The sequence below is a fragment of the Chanodichthys erythropterus genome, chromosome 11, assembly GCF_024489055.1.
Source record: "Chanodichthys erythropterus isolate Z2021 chromosome 11, ASM2448905v1, whole genome shotgun sequence".
Classification (NCBI taxonomy): Eukaryota; Metazoa; Chordata; class Actinopteri; order Cypriniformes; family Xenocyprididae; genus Chanodichthys; species Chanodichthys erythropterus.
In genome coordinates, this window is record NC_090231.1 from 21675124 (window position 1) to 21696339 (window position 21216).

The window sequence follows — 21216 nt, forward strand, 5'->3', positions numbered from 1 at the left end:
GGATGCCTTTCCAAATAGCTTTCTGCATATGTGCACCTCTACAACTGATGCTGTTGTCAAGACAAAAGTAGGTTATTTAAGCTCCTCACTTTAACAACGCACATACACAAATGCAAACATACACACGTCTGGCACACACATACAATCACGCTCCTGCCAGACACGCACGTGCGGCATATAGACCAGATGCAGATTTCCGACAACAGAGCGCATATTTACATTAATAGCGAACAGATAACACAGATTCCAACAAACCAAGTTTCTTAGTTTGTTTCTTTTGCTCGCTCTGTCTTTCTCCATTTTACGCATGTGAGCGTACATGCTCACAAACATAATCTTATCTGGAATGTGCTCAAATCTGCAAAAAAAGAAAGTGCACCAAAAGCTCAGCCATTGTCCTTATGACAAGTAAAGTTATGAAATATCAGTCTTTAACACAGCCATCAGCGCCAAGACAACAAAGAACCTGTTGTGAGTTAATGTGCTGTTTACGTCCTCTGGAGTTTTATTTCACCTTTCATTAACACATGCTTGTTGTTTGTCCACCAGGCCTTGAGAAAAAAAGGCCTTGGCCCTCACCACCAGCGTGTGTATGTGTGTGCGTGTGTTTAATAGGATTCTCATTTACTGCATTCTCAAGTCTCACACATGGGAGACAGAGCTTTGACCTTCTCTATGAAAAATAATAATGATAATGATGATGATGATAATAATAAATACATTACATTATACAAAACACATAATAAATACAACATATATTTAATACTCACACATACTCTTAACTGGTATTTGTCCTGGATATTACTAGCAAAACCTTCTATTCTCCAAGCAGGTGAAGACAGTAAAGAGCTTGCTTGGTAAATGAAATGCCACATATGTAGAGAAGCCAGTTTCTGAGGTAAAAAAAATAAATAAAACGGTAATTGTGAAAAGTTCAAAATAAGAAATAAAGTCAAGTTGTGAGATATTAAATGTCATGTTGTGAGATAAAAAAAAAAACACCATTATGAGAAACAATTGTGACATAAGTCACAATTAAGGAAAATATGTACAATTGCGAAATATAGTCAGTTTTGAGAATTATAGTAATAATTGTGATATAAAGTCATGATTATAACAAATAAAGTCGCAGTTGTGAGATATAGTCGCACCTGATATATTAAATCACATTACGAGAAAAAATTCAGTTATGAGAAATAGTTAAAATTGCTAGATATAAAGTCATAATTACAATAAATAGTTACAATTGTGAGATATAAAGTAACAGTCAGAAATGGATATGTGAGAAATAAAGCAGTACATTATTAGAAATAAACAATTGTGAGATTTAGTCACAATTATGATAAATAGTATATTAATTGCAAGATGTAACTAAGGGGCTGTTTACAGAACACAGTTTTCAACTAAAAACGTAACACTTTTTATGCATTTTGGCAGTTTTTTTTTTTTTTTTTTTACATGATTTTGGGGGCATTTTGGGGACCTGACCATTTTGAAAACGGGTTTCAGAGCGCAAGTTATCGTCTCCATGTAAACTACAAAAACGTAAATTTGTGAAAACTGTGATGTCATGCATGCGCAAATTACATGTTCAGTCTATAGGTGCATAGTGTTTCATCGCCAATTACTGGCCTGGCATGCATAGTACATTTTTAGTCATTGACACGGATCCGCATGAATGGATCGTTTTGACAATGGTGTCGTCTGTATGTGAAAAATGCAAAGGAAAAACTTAACCATTTTTAGTTCGTCCTTGTCATGTGAATGTACTCTCTTAAAATTACGAGTGATAAAGAAACAATTGATATAAAGTGAAAACTACCCAAAATCACAGTCGTGGTAAATAAAGTCTCAATTGTGAGATATAAATTCACCATTGTGAGATATAAAGTCACAAATACAATAGTTACAATTGTGAAATATACGTAGTCACAATTATGAGAAATTAAGCAACAATTGTGAAATATAAAGTCACACAACTATGGTATCTCAGTTGTGAGATATGAAGGCACATTTAATTTTATATTTTTTACTATGGGGTGGAAACAGATGCCCATATGTCTGTGTTTCTGTGACGTCTGTATGGGGATCCTTATGTGTTGGAGGAATATGGGTATCAAATGTGTAAATATATGAGTAGACCGTGTTATTGACAAGTGACTACGTTTGTGCATGTGTGTGCGTTGGTGAGAGTTTAGTGTCTCTGCTGGCGAGGAGAGGAGGGTCGTGCTGATATAATGAGCAGCTTGGAGCAGATGATGCTCTGACTCCATCCCTCCAGATCCAGACCAGAAGCCTATGTTTGCTTTCAGCAGGCCGGGGCTCCAGTCTCTCCGCTCCCCCTTCCATCCCAGTCGAGTCCAAGGCTTCACGCTAGGCCTCCCAGGAGCCCTTGGCCCAAACCATTAATCTATATAATGCCCTCAAAGAGCGAGCTTTTTCACACCACTGAGAGCCAAGCTGAAACAAGGGCAATGGCTACACCGTTGAGTCAGCTGTTCGCCCTGCTGTCAACATACACACACACGCATATAGACACAACACGACAGCCACAAATAAACCATTCGTCTTATAAACATATCTGAAGGACCGTAAACAAGAAGTAAAAACCCTAACCTCAGATCGTGTACGATGCCCGTGAAAAAGACGGAGTCGGAGCCAGTCAGCAGACAGGGCGGCGGCTAAATCGTGTTGACATTCACCCTCAACATGACCAAAAGAAAGCCCGAGCTTCAGCAATTTACCCTATCTGCTAATTTGGTTTTCCTTGACCCTGACACACACCAAAACAAACATCTCAACACTTCCATTCACAGCGCACACACAGACATGTTTAATTTCAGGTTCTCACCACATCAGAATTACAGAAAAACTGATGGTGGACAGAGGCCAGGCCCTGCCGGACTGATTAGCATCATTTAAGAAAGAGCGCAGCACTGAGAAGACCGCCCAGCCTACGAGATGGGTGGCCTCTCCCAGCACCAGAAGTCAATACCTAGTAAACTCATTTGAATTGAACAGAGTGAAAAACCACTCCAGCGCCTCGGCCACTGCATACATTTCCCCTCTCCCCCCTCGCACACATGTATTTATGTATTCGTCTTTCCCTCATTCCCTTTGTCTCCCACTAAGTGCTTTCAACGTTGGTCACCACAGACTGCCGGTAGAGGTATGCATATACATTAAGAGTGGAACAATGATCTTTTTCAGAGGTATGAAAATAATAGAAGGGAGAGGCGTCCCCCCTCCCTCTAAATTAGATAAGCCATGCAAATGGCTTAAAATTTTGTAAAGCTTTTGAGAAAATCCTACTTATGGTTGCGATTCTGTGCCAAAAAGTTCATCTGGCCTGTAAATTTAAGCATGGATTACAAATATTCAAATCATGAGCTTACTGTTCAAATAAACATTTCCAACAGGGAGAAAAGTTGCAAGGCATACACTTTCAACATAATTCCCTGTCTGGCATCGCCTGCCCCTCACTCCTAATAAAACAAAACCTCTCCAAAAATTCAGGAAAGAGCGGGAGGGGGGAAAAAACAAAACAAAGGAGTTAAAAGTTCGCCTTTTCATTTTTCGTCAGACTGAATAAACACCGCTGATGAAATCTGTAATGAATGTAATTGTAACCACCTATACAATTGCAATCGGCTGGGTAGAGAGTGAGACAAAAAATGGAGCGAGAGAAATCACAGGCACAGCACAGGCTTGGAAAGTGGAACAGATAGTAGAGTTTATATTTGAAAAAAAAAAAAAAAAAAAAAAAAAAACTACAAGCTAGAGCGAGAGAATCAAATGGCTTAGGCTGGTCAGCTGCTTGCCACATGGTAGAACTAACAAGAACTGAAGTCACAATAATTCCAGCCTGGCTTGGATATCCTTCCTCCCTTCTCTTACATTCTCTCTCCTTCATCCACTCTTCCCAAAACAGTGGGACTGACATGGACCCGGACGTTTCTTGCAACTTTAACCTTGACGCTGGATGTCACATCTCTCGTTTCTCTTCTTCCGCCAAAAGAAGAAAAGAGAAAAGTGAAGGTCTTTTTGTGATGACAGCCGGTGCTACCCCAGGATTAGAATAGCCCCTATCATTCCAAAGCAAAGAGTGCCATATTAAAGTCTTCCACATTTGCAAAATTGCAAACAGATGCAACTCAAGTACCTGCAAATAATCTGCCAAGACCAATTTCAAAAGGGAGATTTCCAAATATGTGGAAGTCATTAGGACGCGCATTATTTTTGCGATGAGCAGGAGGCTGGAGCTGGTCTAGAGGCAGATGGGTGCTGCTTTTATTTAGCCAGAAAAAAGGCCTACGTGTTGTTCCACCATAAATGAAGATATACAACGCCAACAAAACAATTATACCCCAAATATTGATGATTCAAAGACAACAAAAGAATGTACGATTTCCTTTTATCATTGCCGAACGCAATCTTTCATCTTCCTCTTTCCTTCTTCATGTTTCGCTATTCACTTCTGATAACATGAGACTCAAAGAGATCTAACAGTGATGTAAAAAGAAAAATATTAAAGGTAAATGCTTCAGATAGGCCGATCTGATTTCCAACTGCTGTTGTTTTCTTTTCTACCTGCTTTTTAAGAAACCATATCTGAAGTTATCAGTTCCTCTTGTTGACTCTCTCTCTATCTCTCGTTTTATGTATTAGTTTTTCCTGTGTTCTCCAAATAGCGTTTTACCTCTGCGATATTCTCTAATTAAAAATGATTTTACCACCAAGCACTGCGACAGACTCCATTAGGATGTGTGTTAAACAGCCTCTCTACTCACTCCATTCTGCATGGGATATCACACTCATATGCATGTTATTCTGTTTTTCCTGTTTCATAGCAAATTAACAAATATTTAGATAAAGTTTGATTAACTGATCAATTTAAATGCAGAAAATGCATTTTAGCCACTTGAAAATGTTCAAGCCCACAAACAATAAGTATTCAGTAAAATTCATTATAATTGTAACAGCTGGTTAGCGCGTGTATGTGCTTTGCGTCCGAACTGACATTCGGTCTGAAGACTGAATTTTGAAGGCATAGTTAACCAAAAATGAAAAATGATGTCATCGATTACTCACCCTTGTGTCATTCCAAACAACTTACTTTCTTCAAGAGATCATAAAAGATAATTTGAAGAATAGAGGACCCTACTGACTTTTTTTTTTATACAGGAAGTCTCTTATGCTTGCCAAGGCTGCATTTATTTGATCAAAAAGTGAAAACAGTAATATTATGAACTATTATTACAATTTAAAATAATATTTTCTATTTTAAAATGTAATATATTCCTGTGATAGCAAAACTGAATTTTCTGCAGCCATTACTTAGTCTTCAGTATCACGTGATCCTTCAGCAATCACAGTAATGTTTAAATACTTATTATAAATGTTGAAAACAGTTGTGCTGCTTAATATTTTTATGGAAACCGTGCCATTTTTTCCCCCCAGATTTCTTTAATGAATAGAAAGTTTAAAAGAACAGCATTTATTATAAGTCATTTGTAACATTATAAATTAGTTTGTTGTCATTTTTGCTCAATTCTATCAATCCTTTTTGATTATAATTCTTTCTTTCAATTAATAATATTAAAAACTAACTAAGTAAAACTTTTGAACTGTAGTGTATATACCAAGACATTCCACAAATGTTCCACAAAAGAAAGTCATACAGATTTGGAAAGACATGAGGGTGAGTAAATGATGAAAGAATTTTCATTTTGGGAAGAACTGTCCCTTTAACTGGTGACAAATTGAAGAATGCAAAATTTAGTTTTTATCTCCCTCTTTCTCTCTGTGCCGTCCATATTCGTTTTCTGTCTCAATGTGGCTGGCAAAAAAGAAAATTCTATAATTGAGTGGTACAGAACATGTGCCCTCCCCACTCCAAGATGACAGATGGATTATAAAAACTTCAAAGGCGAGCATTTGGAGCACCAAGGGAGAGATGGTAGGTATTTGAACTATCATTCTTTACCCAGGAGACAATGGCTGCCTGACACGGCGTATACATCAAGAAATAGTGCAACCACATAGACATAATCTCCCTCTCTCTTGCTCTCTCCCCCTCTCTTTCTCTCTGAGATACATTAAACATCCTGTTATGAGTAACTTTCAGTCAGGCACAAAACGGCTAAGGAGGGTTTGTAAGATTAAAAACAGTTCACAGCGCACACACTATTCGGAAGACCTTCGTAACTGCTATATAATGTGACATACACAGGCATAAACAGCAAATTAACTTGTCATCCACAGCGAGAAGTCACTGAATGTTGTATTAGTTTTAGAGTCTATTTAATGAAACGCTACACTCATGAAGGCTATAGCTAGAGGAGCATTTGCCCCCCTGAATGAATCCAGCAGCCAGTGAAAGAGAGGTAGTGCTATCCGTTTCTCTCATCCTCTGCCGTGCTTTAGATATGGTTGTGATCTATTAAAAAAACATGGCCATCTGTCCAACTTCCTTCAGCACAGAGGCAGCCTATGGGCAAACTACTTTTAATAATATAGAGACAAGATGTGGGAATGCCACCATGCATACCTAATGAGAAGATCTAGATCCCCTGCTGCAAATCACTATACTGATTTTTATCCAAATCTGCCCCAGTGTGAACTTACTTGCTTTCGTTACTGGTCGAAAACATGCACTTGCACTAGAACACAATCTCATTTGTTCTGTGACTGTCAACTCTCAGCTTCAAGGATTCGTCTGTAAGATCTAAACAGTATAAGCAAATTCTCGGTTGTTTTCTTAAGATTTTACTTTGCTTCCTTCCAGTTAATTGGCACTTTTGAGCCTTTTTATGAGACAATTTGCTTGAAAAAAAAAAAAAAAAGTAAATAAATAAATAACTGAACATGGACACAAATGTGGAACTCAATGTGAATCAGACAAAAAAAAAAAAAAAAAAAAAAAAAAATATATATATATATATATATATATATATATATATATATATATATATATATATATATATATATATATATATATATATATATATATATATATATGCAAATGTTTGATAAAGCATACCTGAAATCCAGACATGCCCCACTGAAGCAATCACACTTATTCATCCTTGATTTATAAAGCCGGTCGACATTAAGCCTTGAGTTTGCGCTAAGAGGGCTGCCCTTTGACCTTTAGGATAACCCCAGTTTGTTTGCATTTCTGTATGAATGCGTGTGGCGTCTGCAGTAGAGCGTGTAGGAACGCTTTTCTCCGACTGGTCACCTTTTCAATGTCCATCAGGATTTCCTCACTAATCCCAATGGATCATCCTATCAGTGCTTAAAGCATGTTTATGTGTAATGGAATCCATCTTTCTCGATTCATACCACTCCCCCTACTTCTCCCTCTGTTTTCTTACTAATTTTTTATCCAATTTTCAGGCCAGCAGTTCTCTGAGAGATTTTGAGAGCAGAGTGGTCCACAAAATGTACATGTATGTGTAGATTATACACATTTTTTAATATAAATAAAACATAAAAATATTTGAAAAACAAATATATATTATATTAATACATATATTATAGAAATATATAAAGTATAGAAATTAATATTACATAACTTATATAACATTATTGTTCAAAAGTTTCAAATTGGTAGTCTCACAAAGGCTGCATTTATTTAATAAAGAAAACAGCAAATATAGTAAGATTGTGAAATAGTATTACAATGTAATACAAATTATTATAATTAAAATAATTAAAAAAATAAATTTACATTACTCCAGTCCTTAGTGTCACATGATCCTTCAGAAATCATTCTAATAGGTTGATTTGCTGCTCAAGAAACATTTTGGTGACACTTCAGATTACAACTTTTGCCTCAATAAGTGCCTAATTACTTTTTATTAATAGTTAGAAAAGGTAGTTGTTAAGTTTAGGTATTGGGTAGGATTAAGGGATGTAGAATATGGTCATGCAGAATAAGGCATTAATATGTACTTTATAATTACTAATAAACAGACAATATCCTAGTAATATGCATGTTAATAAGCAACTTGTTAATAGTGAGAATTGGACCCTAAACTAAAGTGTTACCAGCATTTCTTATTATTATCAATTTTAAAACCGTTGTGTTTCATAATAATACTGTGGAAACTGTGATACCCTTTTCATGATTCTTTGATTAATGGAAAGTTCAAAAGAACATAATTTATTTGAAATAATAACAATGTACATGTCCTAACTGCCGAGTCGAATGCGTTCTTGCTAAAAAAAAATGAATGAATTAATTAATTTTAAAAAAGTAGTATTAATGTCTTTACATATAATATTTTTTAATATATATATATATTTCAACTGACACCATCGAGAAGTAACGCTACTGATAATTGGCCAAGAAGGCACAAGTATCAGCTTATATTATCTCAAAATTCCAAATATCTGCCAACATATCAGTCATTCAGTGGCTGCGATAAACTAATCTTTGCCCACTGCACTTTCACATATAGATTTTTTTTGTTTCTGTTTTGTTGTTAAACCCATGTATCTATTATTTGCAACACTGCCTCTCCAAAAGCAAGAATCCAGGTGCAATCTTTTTCCTTTAGCTTCTCAGCTCCTCTCAAACACCTGCTCTATTCCTCCACACAGTCCCACGATGCTCTCTTCTCTCCAGCTATTTCTCTCCCTTCCTAGGCTTGGAGGTGTGTAGTACCTCCCCCTTGCTCATAACCAACTGACTACACTGTTTGATTAAAAGCGCATTTGGACGGTAGAGAAAGAACCCGACCCGGCCTCCATAATTAAGATCACTTCCGAGATTACTCACGACAACAAAAGTGGGGAAAGCGGGGATCCTGCGGCCAAGGCGAGGGGATGAAACATAAGAGCATGGGACGGGGCAGACCCCTCGTGTGCCTTGATCAAACGTCCAGTCGAGGGGAGACGGACCCCCACGGCTCCCACCTCACAAATACAACATGAATGAATCCTGCTCCACATATCAACCCGACACATAAGTAGTAGATATACTCAGTACAGAGCGGCAGGCGGCATTTCACATGTACACGCATGGCAATTTTACAATAAATCCCAAATTAGAGAAAGAAATAACAAAGTCCTCCCAAATAAAGGCGCTGACACACAGACACATAGCATGGGAGCAAACAAACATTTTCGTATGCAATAACGCAAATACACACACTCCATTTTGGAGTAACAATGCTGCAGGTGCTGTTCAAGTCTAATGAAGACAAATAAACGTGCGAGAGTGCCTAGAAGTCACATAATAACAAATAAAGATCAATACTTCTCAGAGGAGAATTATTAGCCAGCTTTGTGAGTTTTAGCCAAAAGCCTCTGGGTGTGATTTGTTCTGTCTCACTCATAACTTCCCTTTTTCACAGCAGACACAGAAACCCCACATCACATTTCTCTTTCTCTCTTTCTCTCGTGTGCGCTCTGCTACGGCTGTGGTTAGGGCGCTCACTGAGGCGTTGCGAGTTAAGTGGCCTGCCCAGAGGGAACGTGGAGCTACGCTGTGGCCCACCTGGGCCTTGATCCCGAGACCCCCTGCGGTCAGAGGTCCATCTCCTTAACCGTTTCTCGGCGATACTTCGCATTACCCCGGCCGTCCTCAGCCTCCAAACCCAGCGCGGGAGGCCATTAATATAATCACAGGGATGTAGTGTGCGCCGGAGAGCCCCGAGGCTACGGCAATCAGCGGGGCTGAGTGAGGGCTAAGAGAGACTGAGGGGAGAGAGAGGAAGAAAAATATATAAACCGAGGGGAAAATCTCCCATAGCTTCCCCGTTTGGCTCGCGCCGAAACAGGATCGCGTCGGATCATCATTCCTGGAGACGCGGGATGTGAGGGGGGCTGAGGTTTGCACTTTAAAGGGGACCTCCCAAGACGGAGAGAGATCGGGGGAGGGGGGGGGGATCATGAATCTTCTCTGCCCAACCTTAAGCCTCTCTAGTTAGTTGATCTAACGATGACTGGTCACAGTACCATCATCATGCAAATTTAAACAGAGATGATCTTTTAGCCGCCTGTTGAGGGGGCCACACATACAGGAAAAGTGTTAATGATCAACACCAGACCACAGGCCCCTTCCTCTGCGCAAATCACGTCATCGCTGCCTCAACTTGTTATGAAAGTCGCTCTCGCTCTGAAACAGCCGATATCCATAACATTCTGATTAGCGTCATGAAATTAATTAATCCTTAAGCATCTTAGCGAAATCCAACCCACAAATTACATATAAAAAGTCGAAACTATAAATATCGTGTTTATATTTAAAAAAGCAGATGGAAATTTAATTGACACATGCTTTCAAATGCAAGCAGCAAACAAAATGAGGTGTCATAAAGTCTAGACACACAACATGTGCTGCTTCACTTCCAGTAAAGTTTTTAACTCGAAATAAAAGTGCATTTTCCTACAGTAACGTAAACAGGTTAAATGGCGGCTGGTTCTCTTGACCTCGGAAAGTTAAAAAGGATGTTGGTGGTTGATCTGACACAAAGAAGTCATGCATAAAAACTTCCAGAAGTGTAACTGAACTCTAAGCTGTTCTTTCTGAACATGCCTTCCATTTTTTTCCAGCCTCCAGTCGTGTGGGTTTGGAGTGGATTGGATCGTCCACATTACCACAGGCTGATCTATACTGACAGCCTTATTTACAAAAACATGGGGAAGAGTAACAAGGCAAGTTACCCCACACTCTCTCCTTCACTCACTTAACTTAGCTTTCTCCCAATTACAACGATTGGCACAGACGCCATAACAAAAGAGATGAAACGGGCAACTTAAGAGACAGACAACAACACTTCGTGATCAAGACTGAAAAAAAGGGAGCAGGCGAGAGAACAAAAACAATAACAGACAAGAAAGGGGGAGAGGGAAAAGAAGCTGAATTGTGAAAATTGGCGGAGATTGTGGGAGATGTGTTATGGGTAAGCGTCAGCAGGAGGGGAGAAACACATCTTAAGACTTAAAAGGTGTGTAAAGTAAGCTGAGCATCGGGGGAATTCTCTCTGAGAGCCCCTTTAAAATTCACCTCTGCATTAAGGCAGATAAATAAAGGCAAATTCCCCAAAGTAAATACTGTTTAACTCTAACCTTCAGCAAGAGTTACTTAAAGTGCGCCTCACAGGACTGACAGCCCTCTACAAACAAAACAACCAGGTGGCTGATTGTATGTGTATATATGTCTAGGATTTAAACAATGCGATTATTTCCATACAAAAGTTGGTCCACCCTCCACCACAAACACTGCAGCAATACACAAATTAATGCTTTTATGATTTTATAATGTTTGAATATCAGTGAATTTGAACAACTGAATTAAAGAGAGAGAAAAAAAAAATTCAAATTCAAAATAAATAAATAAAAAAATATATAAAAAAAACAAATAAATGATAAAATGATGATGATGATTTATATTTAATAATAATAATAAAACCCAATTTGTCATCTATTCTATGTGTGATATTCTGCTTTAATTAAAAAAAAATAAAATAAAAAATTGACCCATTGAAATTTGGCCTGCCCTTAGCCTTGGCCCAGATTGACAGAAGTAAGCAGATATACAGCTATGTACATACTTAATATTTGTTCTGAAGAAAAAAAAAAAATGTAGGCAGGTATGTGTACTCATATGACACTGCAGGACTGAAGATGTGGCATTGCTGGTGTGGCTAGAGGGCTGTGGGGTGGACAGTCACAGAGAGGCATGTGTTCAAAGCTTGGAATGCTCATTAGCATTCGGACCTATTTATTTACTTTAGGATCACCAGAAAAACAGTAAAACCCTATTAGAGCTTTTGGAGGAGGGGAAAATGGTGTTTTAAAACTTCTAGGTTGCATGGTGTTTAAAGTCGCTCAATATTTGCAAAGAACCTTTCGAGTGAAAGATGCATTCATATTTAGAAATATAAAACTGTAAAATGTCAAATAAAGCACTGACAAAATAACTCATTATAATGCTCTGTGTCTTGGATTTCATTTACAATCTTTCATAAAAAAAAAAAAAAAATCAGCAATTTAAAAAATAATAACAACACCGAATTGTTTAAAGTATTTTAATTCTATACTCCTGAAACAAATTCTAATATTAAGGTCAGATATTGAGCGGTATGGCCCTGATGCGATGGCCCATGATTCAGTTCAAAGTAGCAGGACAGACGTGCAGAGGCATTAAAGAGCTTTGCAAACAGGCGGTCATGTCCCTGACTGATATCAAGCGGCAGTTATCAGCACTGCCACACACAGATCTCTCACAGCCTGTTCAAGAGCACAGCACAGATATGTTAAATACATCACCCTCTCTCTCTTTCAACATCTCTATCTTTCTCTCTCTCTCCCAGTGCCAGTGCTTCCCTCTTTCCTCTCCGTATGCCATCTCTCTCCCTCTCTCTCTCTCTCTCTCGCTGGTTAGGAGCTGCTAATTCACAGGGTCTGATCTGTCTGTAAGGCTGGAGACGCCAATGCTATCATTATCAGCCAATTCAGCCAGCCGTTAAATGGAGGAATCAGGAGACATTTGCTCTCCTCCACTATCGCAATGACATCATTACCGGGAGAATCAACAGCACAAGCACTCTGACCGTGTGTTAGTGTGACTCTGTAAGTGTGTGCGTGAGCATGTGTGCATACAATGTTGTGCGTTTGCATGTGTGTGAGTGCGGTGTGTGTAAAACATAAAAGGGTCGTATTCAGGGGAAATTAGGGGGGAGTAAAAATAACATGTGCCTACCTGTGAGATACCAAGGACCGGGACACACTGTCAGCTGAAAGTTCCCAAGTGCAGAGCGTGGAGAGAGATATAAAAAAAAAAAAAAAAAAAAAATAGGGAGAGAGGGAGAGGGAAAAAGAGAGTAAGTGAAAGAGTCGTTTGCACATACAGAGTAAATGGCAGCTCAACGCTAGCTGTGGCACTACTTTTTTTCTTCTCCGCACCCTCCCTCCCTCTTTTTTCTGTCTCCTTTTGCCGCCCCTCTCCAACATTGCGCTAATAGCCACCTGTGAACCACGCAGCCATATGATCCACTCCCAGGCCTCTGGAGTGGAGTCACCTCTGTGTTTTTCGGCCCCCTCCTCCAATGATAAATCATCATCGTTTAGCTAATATCCGTTTTTAACCTCTCTCCCTGATTAACAACACTCTTCCCCCCTGGATACAAACCACTCCTGCTACAGTGCAGCTAAATAGCTTGCCTCTTTTCCTTTTTTTTTTCTTTTCCCCAGCTCTCTTTTTCATATTCCTTTGCTCTCTGTTTTTCTTTCCTTCACTTTTTAAATTATAGGTCCTTCAAAGATAGGACAAATAACATTTCATTAACCATGACTGTCACGTCTGTTAGAAAGGGTCACTATCAGCATTTTAACCTTCAATTGCTGAAGAACAGGAAGAAAAGACACATGCATTTTAATTAACCAATAAAAACAATTCTAAGTCACAAATCAGCCAGAAACAGATGTTACGGATTATAAAGTATCTGGATACACATAAATATATTTGTGTAAAATCGTTGTGGTGATTATGCGTGAAAAAAACGTGTTGCACTTTTGATACGGCACCCCTAGTGGAGGGGGTGAAAGAGAAATTCAGTCTGTGCAGATCTGACTGGAAATTGTCAAAATATTTGCAGCAGAGGAATTCCAACATGCGAGCGGCTTGGGCTCCCCTACAAAGGAACCATCTTCCCTGAGTAACAAGTGGAGGGAATGAGTGCCGACAGAGAAGCTAAAATCCCTCAGGCTAAAGAAATCCAGCTATTGTAGTAATAGCCCCCGAGACCTGGCTGAGTATGTACAGCTTTCAGAGGTACTTCTCATCCTATTTGTAGCCCCGCCAGTGATGTATGTGAGTGTGCGTGTGTGTACTGGTAAGTGACAGGATGTACATAACGTAGGTCACTTCACTGCTCATGCACTCCTTTAAACAGGCTCCTTTTTTCTCTCTCATTTTTGTATTTTTTTAGACAACTTCCCACCACAAATACTCGCTGGGGTTTGCCTATAATACTATAATGTATTTTTTCATCTCTCTCCTCATTTTTTTTTTCCTTTTTTGTTCCACAAGGCAAGTTTCATTAAAGATCCAATTATGCAAATCAGGTCCTGAAGAGCCAGTTGAATATGCAGTATAATAGTGTACCGTAATAGTTCAACACAATATACTGCATCTGAGGCAGATTTACGAGGCAACATAACTGCTACGCCTCCGTCCTTTGGAGAAAACCTCTTGATCATAATTAAAGGTGCAGGGTCCCTCTTTACTTCTCAGTGGCGTCCATTTTAACCAGGCTGCCCTCCAGGGGGCTGCCGTCCCTCACACTCAGGGTGGATGGTGCACCAGTTGGGGTCGTGACCTGGAAACAGTTCAAGGGTAGGCGTTGTTAAACTCCCCCAATTATCTGGAGACATCTTGTAACAGAGATGCCCTCCGCTCTAACGGCGGACCACCCAGCCATCAGAATTATCTGCCACTATTTTTGGTGCCTGTGCAGCACTGCAAATATTTACCACTATTTTAAGAGCTCGGATTAGAATGCAAAACAACATAATAGCATGTGCTTAAGGCCAGTGATTGACAGGAAGTTGCTTGTTTGTGCAAAGCCCCTGTCTACTGAGATGACATGGCTGTAATTTTGTGCTTCTCACCAACTCAAAAGCAAGCCGTCATGTTAGACGGTGCCGTATAGCACATAGAAATTAGCTGTTTGTTTGTTTTTAATAAAAAAGTTAACTTAATTTTTCATCAATTATTAAAAAAAAAAAAATTTGGGTGTGGTCATCTAAATAGGTGTCCCATTACTGGAAAAGGAGTAAGGCCATAGCTGAAGGCTGACCATGTCTCCCAAGGCTGTGTAAACCTGCCCGATTCAACACTCTCTATAATGACCACATGTCCCACAGCCTTTCTATATACACACACACACTTTCTCTCTCTCTGAGATGTGAGTACGTGTGTGGTGTTGGAGGGCTGAATTTTGTCCACCCATTCCCTCTCCCACAGGAGAGAATTATGAGAAAGGGGGGAAAAAAACTTAGCGGGATACAAAACATCTGCACACATCTGTTCAGCTCTGTCATCTGCGCATGGGCTAACTTTAACGTATGCTTCCCTTCCAATGCTCGATATTCATTGCAGCGCCATTAGTCTATCTATATATTTTCCTCATGGAAAGTGCCTCAGGGTGGAGTAGAGCAAGGACCCTCTCTCTCTCTCTTTCTCTCTCTCGCTCCGTAGACAGACAGACGCTCCTTCTGGTGGCACCCTGGCATGAGGCAGTGGAGACAAGATCATCCGTCACCACCTCATCTGTCAGGGCACTCTTTATTCTTAGATCACACACTGACTGACGTCTGTGATTAGCCCGCTCAAAAACTTCCACTCCTCTACCCCCTCTCCCTCTCTATCTCTCTCTGTCTGTTTCGAACGACTACGAAAAGCCTTAGAAATCATCACTCATTTATAAGTGACATGTGCATAACGAAATGTCCTTATTCCACTATAATTATTTGTTAAATACAAAAGTTGACATCTGTCAGTAACCGAACATTCCCATTTATATTACGTAAAGTGACATGCTGAACTGTGCCTTCGCCTGTACACAGGCGGATATTGAATGACAGGGAATTATGCGCTTAATCAATTGGAGAGGACAGGCATAGGAGTAATGTGAGGCACTCTTTTGCTAAATGTACTTTCAGAGGATGGTGGATTCTAGAGCGATCGGTACAGGACCACACCCATAACTTTATGCTGAGAATTTGGATGTTTGGAAGTAATATCATCTACAACAATGTAGGAAAGAACTGTCGCTCCTAAAAAATAAAGCTTCCAAAAAGGAGCTCTCACAACAATTGAATAGAAGAACCATCAGTGAGCAGTACTTAAAAGAACCACTATTTTAGAACCTTTATCCACTATAAAGACCTTTTGTACAATGGAAAGGTTCTATTAATGTTACAAGTTCTTTTATGGAACCATCAGTATAGAATATAACCATCATAAAGAACCATTATTTTTTTAAGAGTGTACTTGTAAAATATTTGAAAACATCATCAGCAAAGATATATTCCTTTCTCAGAAGTTAACATAACCTTCCTAAACAAGGTCACTAACATTACTTTGCTAAGCCAACAGCATCACACAAATGCCCCCAACAAATAAACATGACACTCCTGGTGTTTAGGGATTCTTCCGCCACGAGGGGAGAGGCCTGAGACTTCGGAGCTGGAGAGGAAGGGGACGAGGGCAACGATGGGGTGGAGGCATGAGGTCGGTGTCTCCACAGCACATATCAATTAATACCTAAACGCCATGGCCTTGCCTGCCATACCGTCCCCCTGAGTTGCCTGGCTAGGGCCCGGGCATCTGGAAGACAATTTCCTCCAATTAAAAGGAGTGGGGAGGCATTTAAGTGTGGAATGGCTGTTTGATCAAGTCTCCAAGGCTCAAGCACAGATCCAGTCGGCTAAGCTGGAGACTGACAGGCCTGGAGACGGAGACAGAGAGAGAGAGAGAGTGAGAGAGAAAGAGAGCGAGGTCTCGTCTCTCCTGCCCGTTGGCACTGCCCTGCCCTCGGCTGTGGCGAGGGCTGGGGAGGTGCACCTCCACACACCGGGGTTACTGGTGACGGCGGCGGCAAGCACGTAGACCTAGGGACACACTAACGCTCTCGAGCGCTGCCAAGTTCTGCCACACAACACACACTTTCCCTGCCGAATGAGTGCAAGACGCATATGTAAATGAGAGCGTACACACCAGGGAGGAGACATTTTGACAGGATTGGCTTGGTCTGTTTAGCCCCATCGAACTGCTATCAGTTGCACTGGCAGAGTGTATTCACAAGAGTCTTCATAACACCCTCTCTCTCACTGCATTTAAACGAGTTTGATATTTTTCCTCCCAAAATAATAATAAAAAAATTGTCTCATAGATGATCAATTCCATGTGAGCATGATATACATTTTCAGCTGATAATGCATTTGTGAAGACCAAAAAAATTAAATTAATAATTAATAAAAAAATAAAAAAATAAAAAAAACAGCAATAAGCAAAAATTGCAACAACATCAACACCTCTACGACTGTGGCTATCCCGTGCTGCAGCTATTTTTATTATTTTGCTAATTAGTCAAATATTTTTTTAAAAAACAAACAACAACATGCATTATTTAGCATCAAAGTCTAGGAACAATATTTTTATTAGCTTATAATGAAAAACAATTAAAGCCCGCTGTTAAATAAATCAAGCATTTCACTTAAAACAATAACCTTAATTCAGATGGCCTATCGATTGTAAACACACTATGCATGACTATTTTCTCTCTCTTTCTCACTGTCCACATTAATCCAGCATACTGTTTATTGATTTATTTATTTTAATTCATAAAGGAGCTTACAAAGCTATATTTGTGGTCATGTTAATGCTGGCCTTTCAAATGAATTGTGTGGGATTCTGAAAAGAACGTGTGACTTGACTACATCACAATGTAATTTCAAATCAGAAAAATGAAAAGAGCTGACAAAAATGTCTACGCCCAGACACTATTACAGACATAATATCCGTTAAACAATGACGGTACATCTGTGCCGCCTGCTATTTGTCCCTTTCCATGAACAATGAACCTAAGGAAAAAACAGTTATCTCATTTCAACATTATGAAAGATGCATTCAAACTAAAAGTAGCTGTGTGTGTGTGTGTGTGTGTGTGCATGTGTGTGTGTGTGTGTGTGTGTGTGTTTAATATTCTTTCCCATAAGTAAAAGTTTGGGTCATCTCATATAAAGTGACATAAGAAATCTGCACCTGGATCTGAAGGCATGAGACAGCAAATCAATTTTGCTAGATTTATAAAGACCTTTCATAAAGAATTAAGCACCTGAAGTGCGCGCAAAAGATGCATGATGCAATGTGTCATATCATAATTTTGACCCTGGCAGTGTTATAATTTGTGAAGTAACAAAATATGCCTAAAACAATGAGCTGAATTATTTTATTGTGCGTCAAAACGCAGCTCACAATCATGCCAACATACATTTTATCTTTTCTTCAATTATTCCCGCACTCCCGCGCGCATTCCTATCCTAATCTCCAATTCTTGCAACTTTCTTGTTCTTTTTTCCTCCGTAATACATCATTTCCCCAAGCGACAATCCTCGCAACAGTCGTTCAAATCTCCATTTCCAGGGGAGATGTGCGTGTTTTTTCCGCAGATAAAAAGGTTTTTAAGTCTGATATGACATTTAGCCCTCAGTTGTTGAATGCCATCATAAGGCTTCTGTTCATAAGAGGTCGATCACAGCACAAAATGGCAGGTCTCACCGGCTCTTCCATCTCACAAGTTTTGACACATGGCATGCACCGGGTAACTTTGATCCTAATTCTCCAACCGATCTGTGTTCACTTCAGCTGAAATCCTAAACGCAAAGCCCTTGGGGCTGAAGTGAGAAAGTTTGAGCAGAGATTTGAGGAAACTTTCTTACAGCTCCCTATCTCTGCTTGGCCAGCATGAGCGAATGTGGTGCGCATCCCTGGAAAGCTTCTATCCACCTTAGAGTAATAATGCACGATGTGTCTTTACACTTAATTAATAAAGTTATCCCCATAAGAGCCAAATTTAAAATACGACGTGTTTTTTTTTTTTTCTTTCTTCTTCTTTAGAGTAAGTTCATCTAAGCGCGTGCAATGGCTTCCAGTAACGCTTTCGATATGAAGCCGTTTTATTATCCCACGCGACAACGTTTTAGACAATTAACATTGCATCTGTTGCAATCAAATAGAGAAATATGAAAATACACACGTCATTAGCAGAAAACTGACTTTTAGAAAGCGAACCGAGCGAAAACCATCCGGGAGCCCACTACTGATCTAGCCACTTCTTACCTTTAAATTCATCCGGACGTCAAGACGCGTTGCGAAAGAATGTCTTCATTAAATAATGAAGCATGTCCACATAATTGAGCTGATCGTTTTCTTATACAGCTGAGGGGGTTAAAGTATATAGTCTACACACACAAACACACACGCGCGCGTGCTTCGGACCTGTTATGATCGTCTTCTCGCGAATCCGTTTCCCAACTGTTCCTCGCGCATCCCGAGTGATGAAAAAGCGCCTTTGAGTTTATTCTCGATATAAACGCATTCATTGATAGTGATCGGCCAGCATCACAAGACATTTCCCCTCATCTGTCTGTTCGGACTCCCCCTATCTGGACGGCGAAAAGCATTGTACCGTTGAAAAGGCACTCCATTGTCGTCCATTCACAGAGAGCGGAGAGAGTCTTGCGGCATTTGATGGGACTAAAAGCTTGAACCCTTGATAAAACAGCCCCGGTGCACGGAATATCATCTCGAGTCGTCTATTTTCCCCACGCGGAGAGACTCAAAAACGAATTTCACTCCATCGGATCATCTTATTGACCTTGACTTCCCCGTGAACAATTATTAAAATCTGTCTATCCTCACTCACATTGTCAGCCCCGTTATTCAGACGAGGCGTAATTGGCTTTGATGCCTGTCGCCGTTTAAATAACACCGTGGAAAACACTACATATAGCTACAATTGAAAAATAAATGTCCTTACCTTTTGGAGAAAGTATCTGAAGTCTTGTATCCTCGAGAAAAAGTCCAGTGAGATGAGCGGGGAGCGCGAGCATCAGTCAGTATAAGAGAGAAGTAATGAGTGATAAAATGACGCTCATCTGCACTGTAACCTTGTGGCGTATTTAATGTAAATAAGCCGGTTATGTTGCACACAATCACACACACGCACACACACATACATACATGCACACAAACAGAGACCGGCCAAGACGGGAAGCGCTTTTTTCCCCACTCTTATATGCTAACGCGTCACACAGGAGCGCATATTTAAAACAAATGCACGAGAAAGCTTATCAGTTTGTAAATAGGAGATGAAATTGCCACTCAGCGGGGCGCGTAGCCTAACCAACAACCTCCCTCTTCATCACAGAAAGAGGAAAAGGGGTCCAGACAGCGGTCGAGACACGCGCTCAGAGACGTGGGAGAAGGTCCTCTGAAAAGGTACTTCGGTGAGGACATGAAACTTTTTTTGGGCTGAACTTCAGCGCTCAGGCCGATGTTGCTTTTACGCGAGGACTGAGACGCAGAATAAGGCAATTGTACATTCAGTGTCCCGGCAGTTGACAAAAGCTCCTGTTTCAATAAACTCTTTGTTGTGGGATTATATAATGATTATGTTGTAATTATGGGAGCGCTTTGGTAATAGTAATAATAATAATAGGCTAATAATAAAAGCATATCCGATGGGAATGCGACCGCGCGTGACTTTGGATAAAAGGACAAGGATGTCAGAATAAATACAGATGGACTGATTGATTATATTGATTTTGATATAAATCAGGTAACTCGAAAGAAGCAAGTGGAGGAAAAGCTGGTGCTCAAAAAAAAAAAAAAACCTTAAAAAAAAAAAAAAAAACCCTTAAAAAAACTTAAAAAAAAAAAAAAAAAAAAAAAAAAAAAATCCTGTATTTAACTTTACAGGTGCGTTTTCCCAAGGAGCACATATGTCGTCCACATTAAAAAAATAATAATAATAATAATAATAAAAAAAAACAATAAACTTGGCATGCATTAGGCCTACAATTAGGCTTCTCTCAGCAATTATTATTATTTATGTATTTATGATTGTTATCATCACGCAGTTTTTTTTTTTTTTTTTTTTACACCAGGACCTTCCTAATTAGATAAATCAAATCAAGACTGATTATGAATGACTTCTGTATTAGGACCTGGTGACATCTGATGATATGGCATATTTACACAGTCAGGACAAAAGCCTTAACGCTCCATAACGTGATCCAGAGAACCGTTTTATCATGTGACAAGTTGTAAAGTGAAAGGTTTTCCTCTTTCTCTTTTTGCTAAACTACACAGTTGCGTGTTTGTGATATTAAGTGTGTTCAAAGGAGCATTAATCGTTATTAAATCCCAAGGCAAAGGCTCGCCTTCTCTTTATTTTCTTTCCAGACAAAACACACGTTTTAAAAGATAGCACATTCATTATTCACTATGAAAATCAGATTCCCATGCTGCCCCTTAAACGCTCAGGAATTCAGCCCGCATTTTCCAGTCTGATGTGTATGAAATTCCTTTTTGAACAAATTCCAAAATAAAAGTTGTGCCTCTAAAGAAATTAGCATAACCATCCCATCAATAATATCGCTATCTCTATGGGAATGATAGCGAAAGCAGTA

At 39.5% G+C, this 21216-nt stretch overlaps 1 protein-coding gene across 3 annotated transcripts in view; it reads right to left on the bottom strand.

Annotated features, from left to right (window-relative positions):
- The window catches only part of znf536 (zinc finger protein 536), a 174957-nt gene extending 155266 nt beyond the window's left edge, over positions 1-19691 (bottom strand). For all 3 annotated transcript variants that reach the window (XM_067400578.1, XM_067400574.1, XM_067400575.1), the window contains exons 1-2: positions 19563-19691; positions 12719-12752 (exon numbers count right to left, since the gene is read on the bottom strand). The gene's annotated coding sequence lies outside the window, so the exon portion shown is untranslated. The remainder of the gene's footprint in view (positions 1-12718; positions 12753-19562) is intronic.
- Between the last annotated feature and the right edge of the window lie 1525 nt (positions 19692-21216).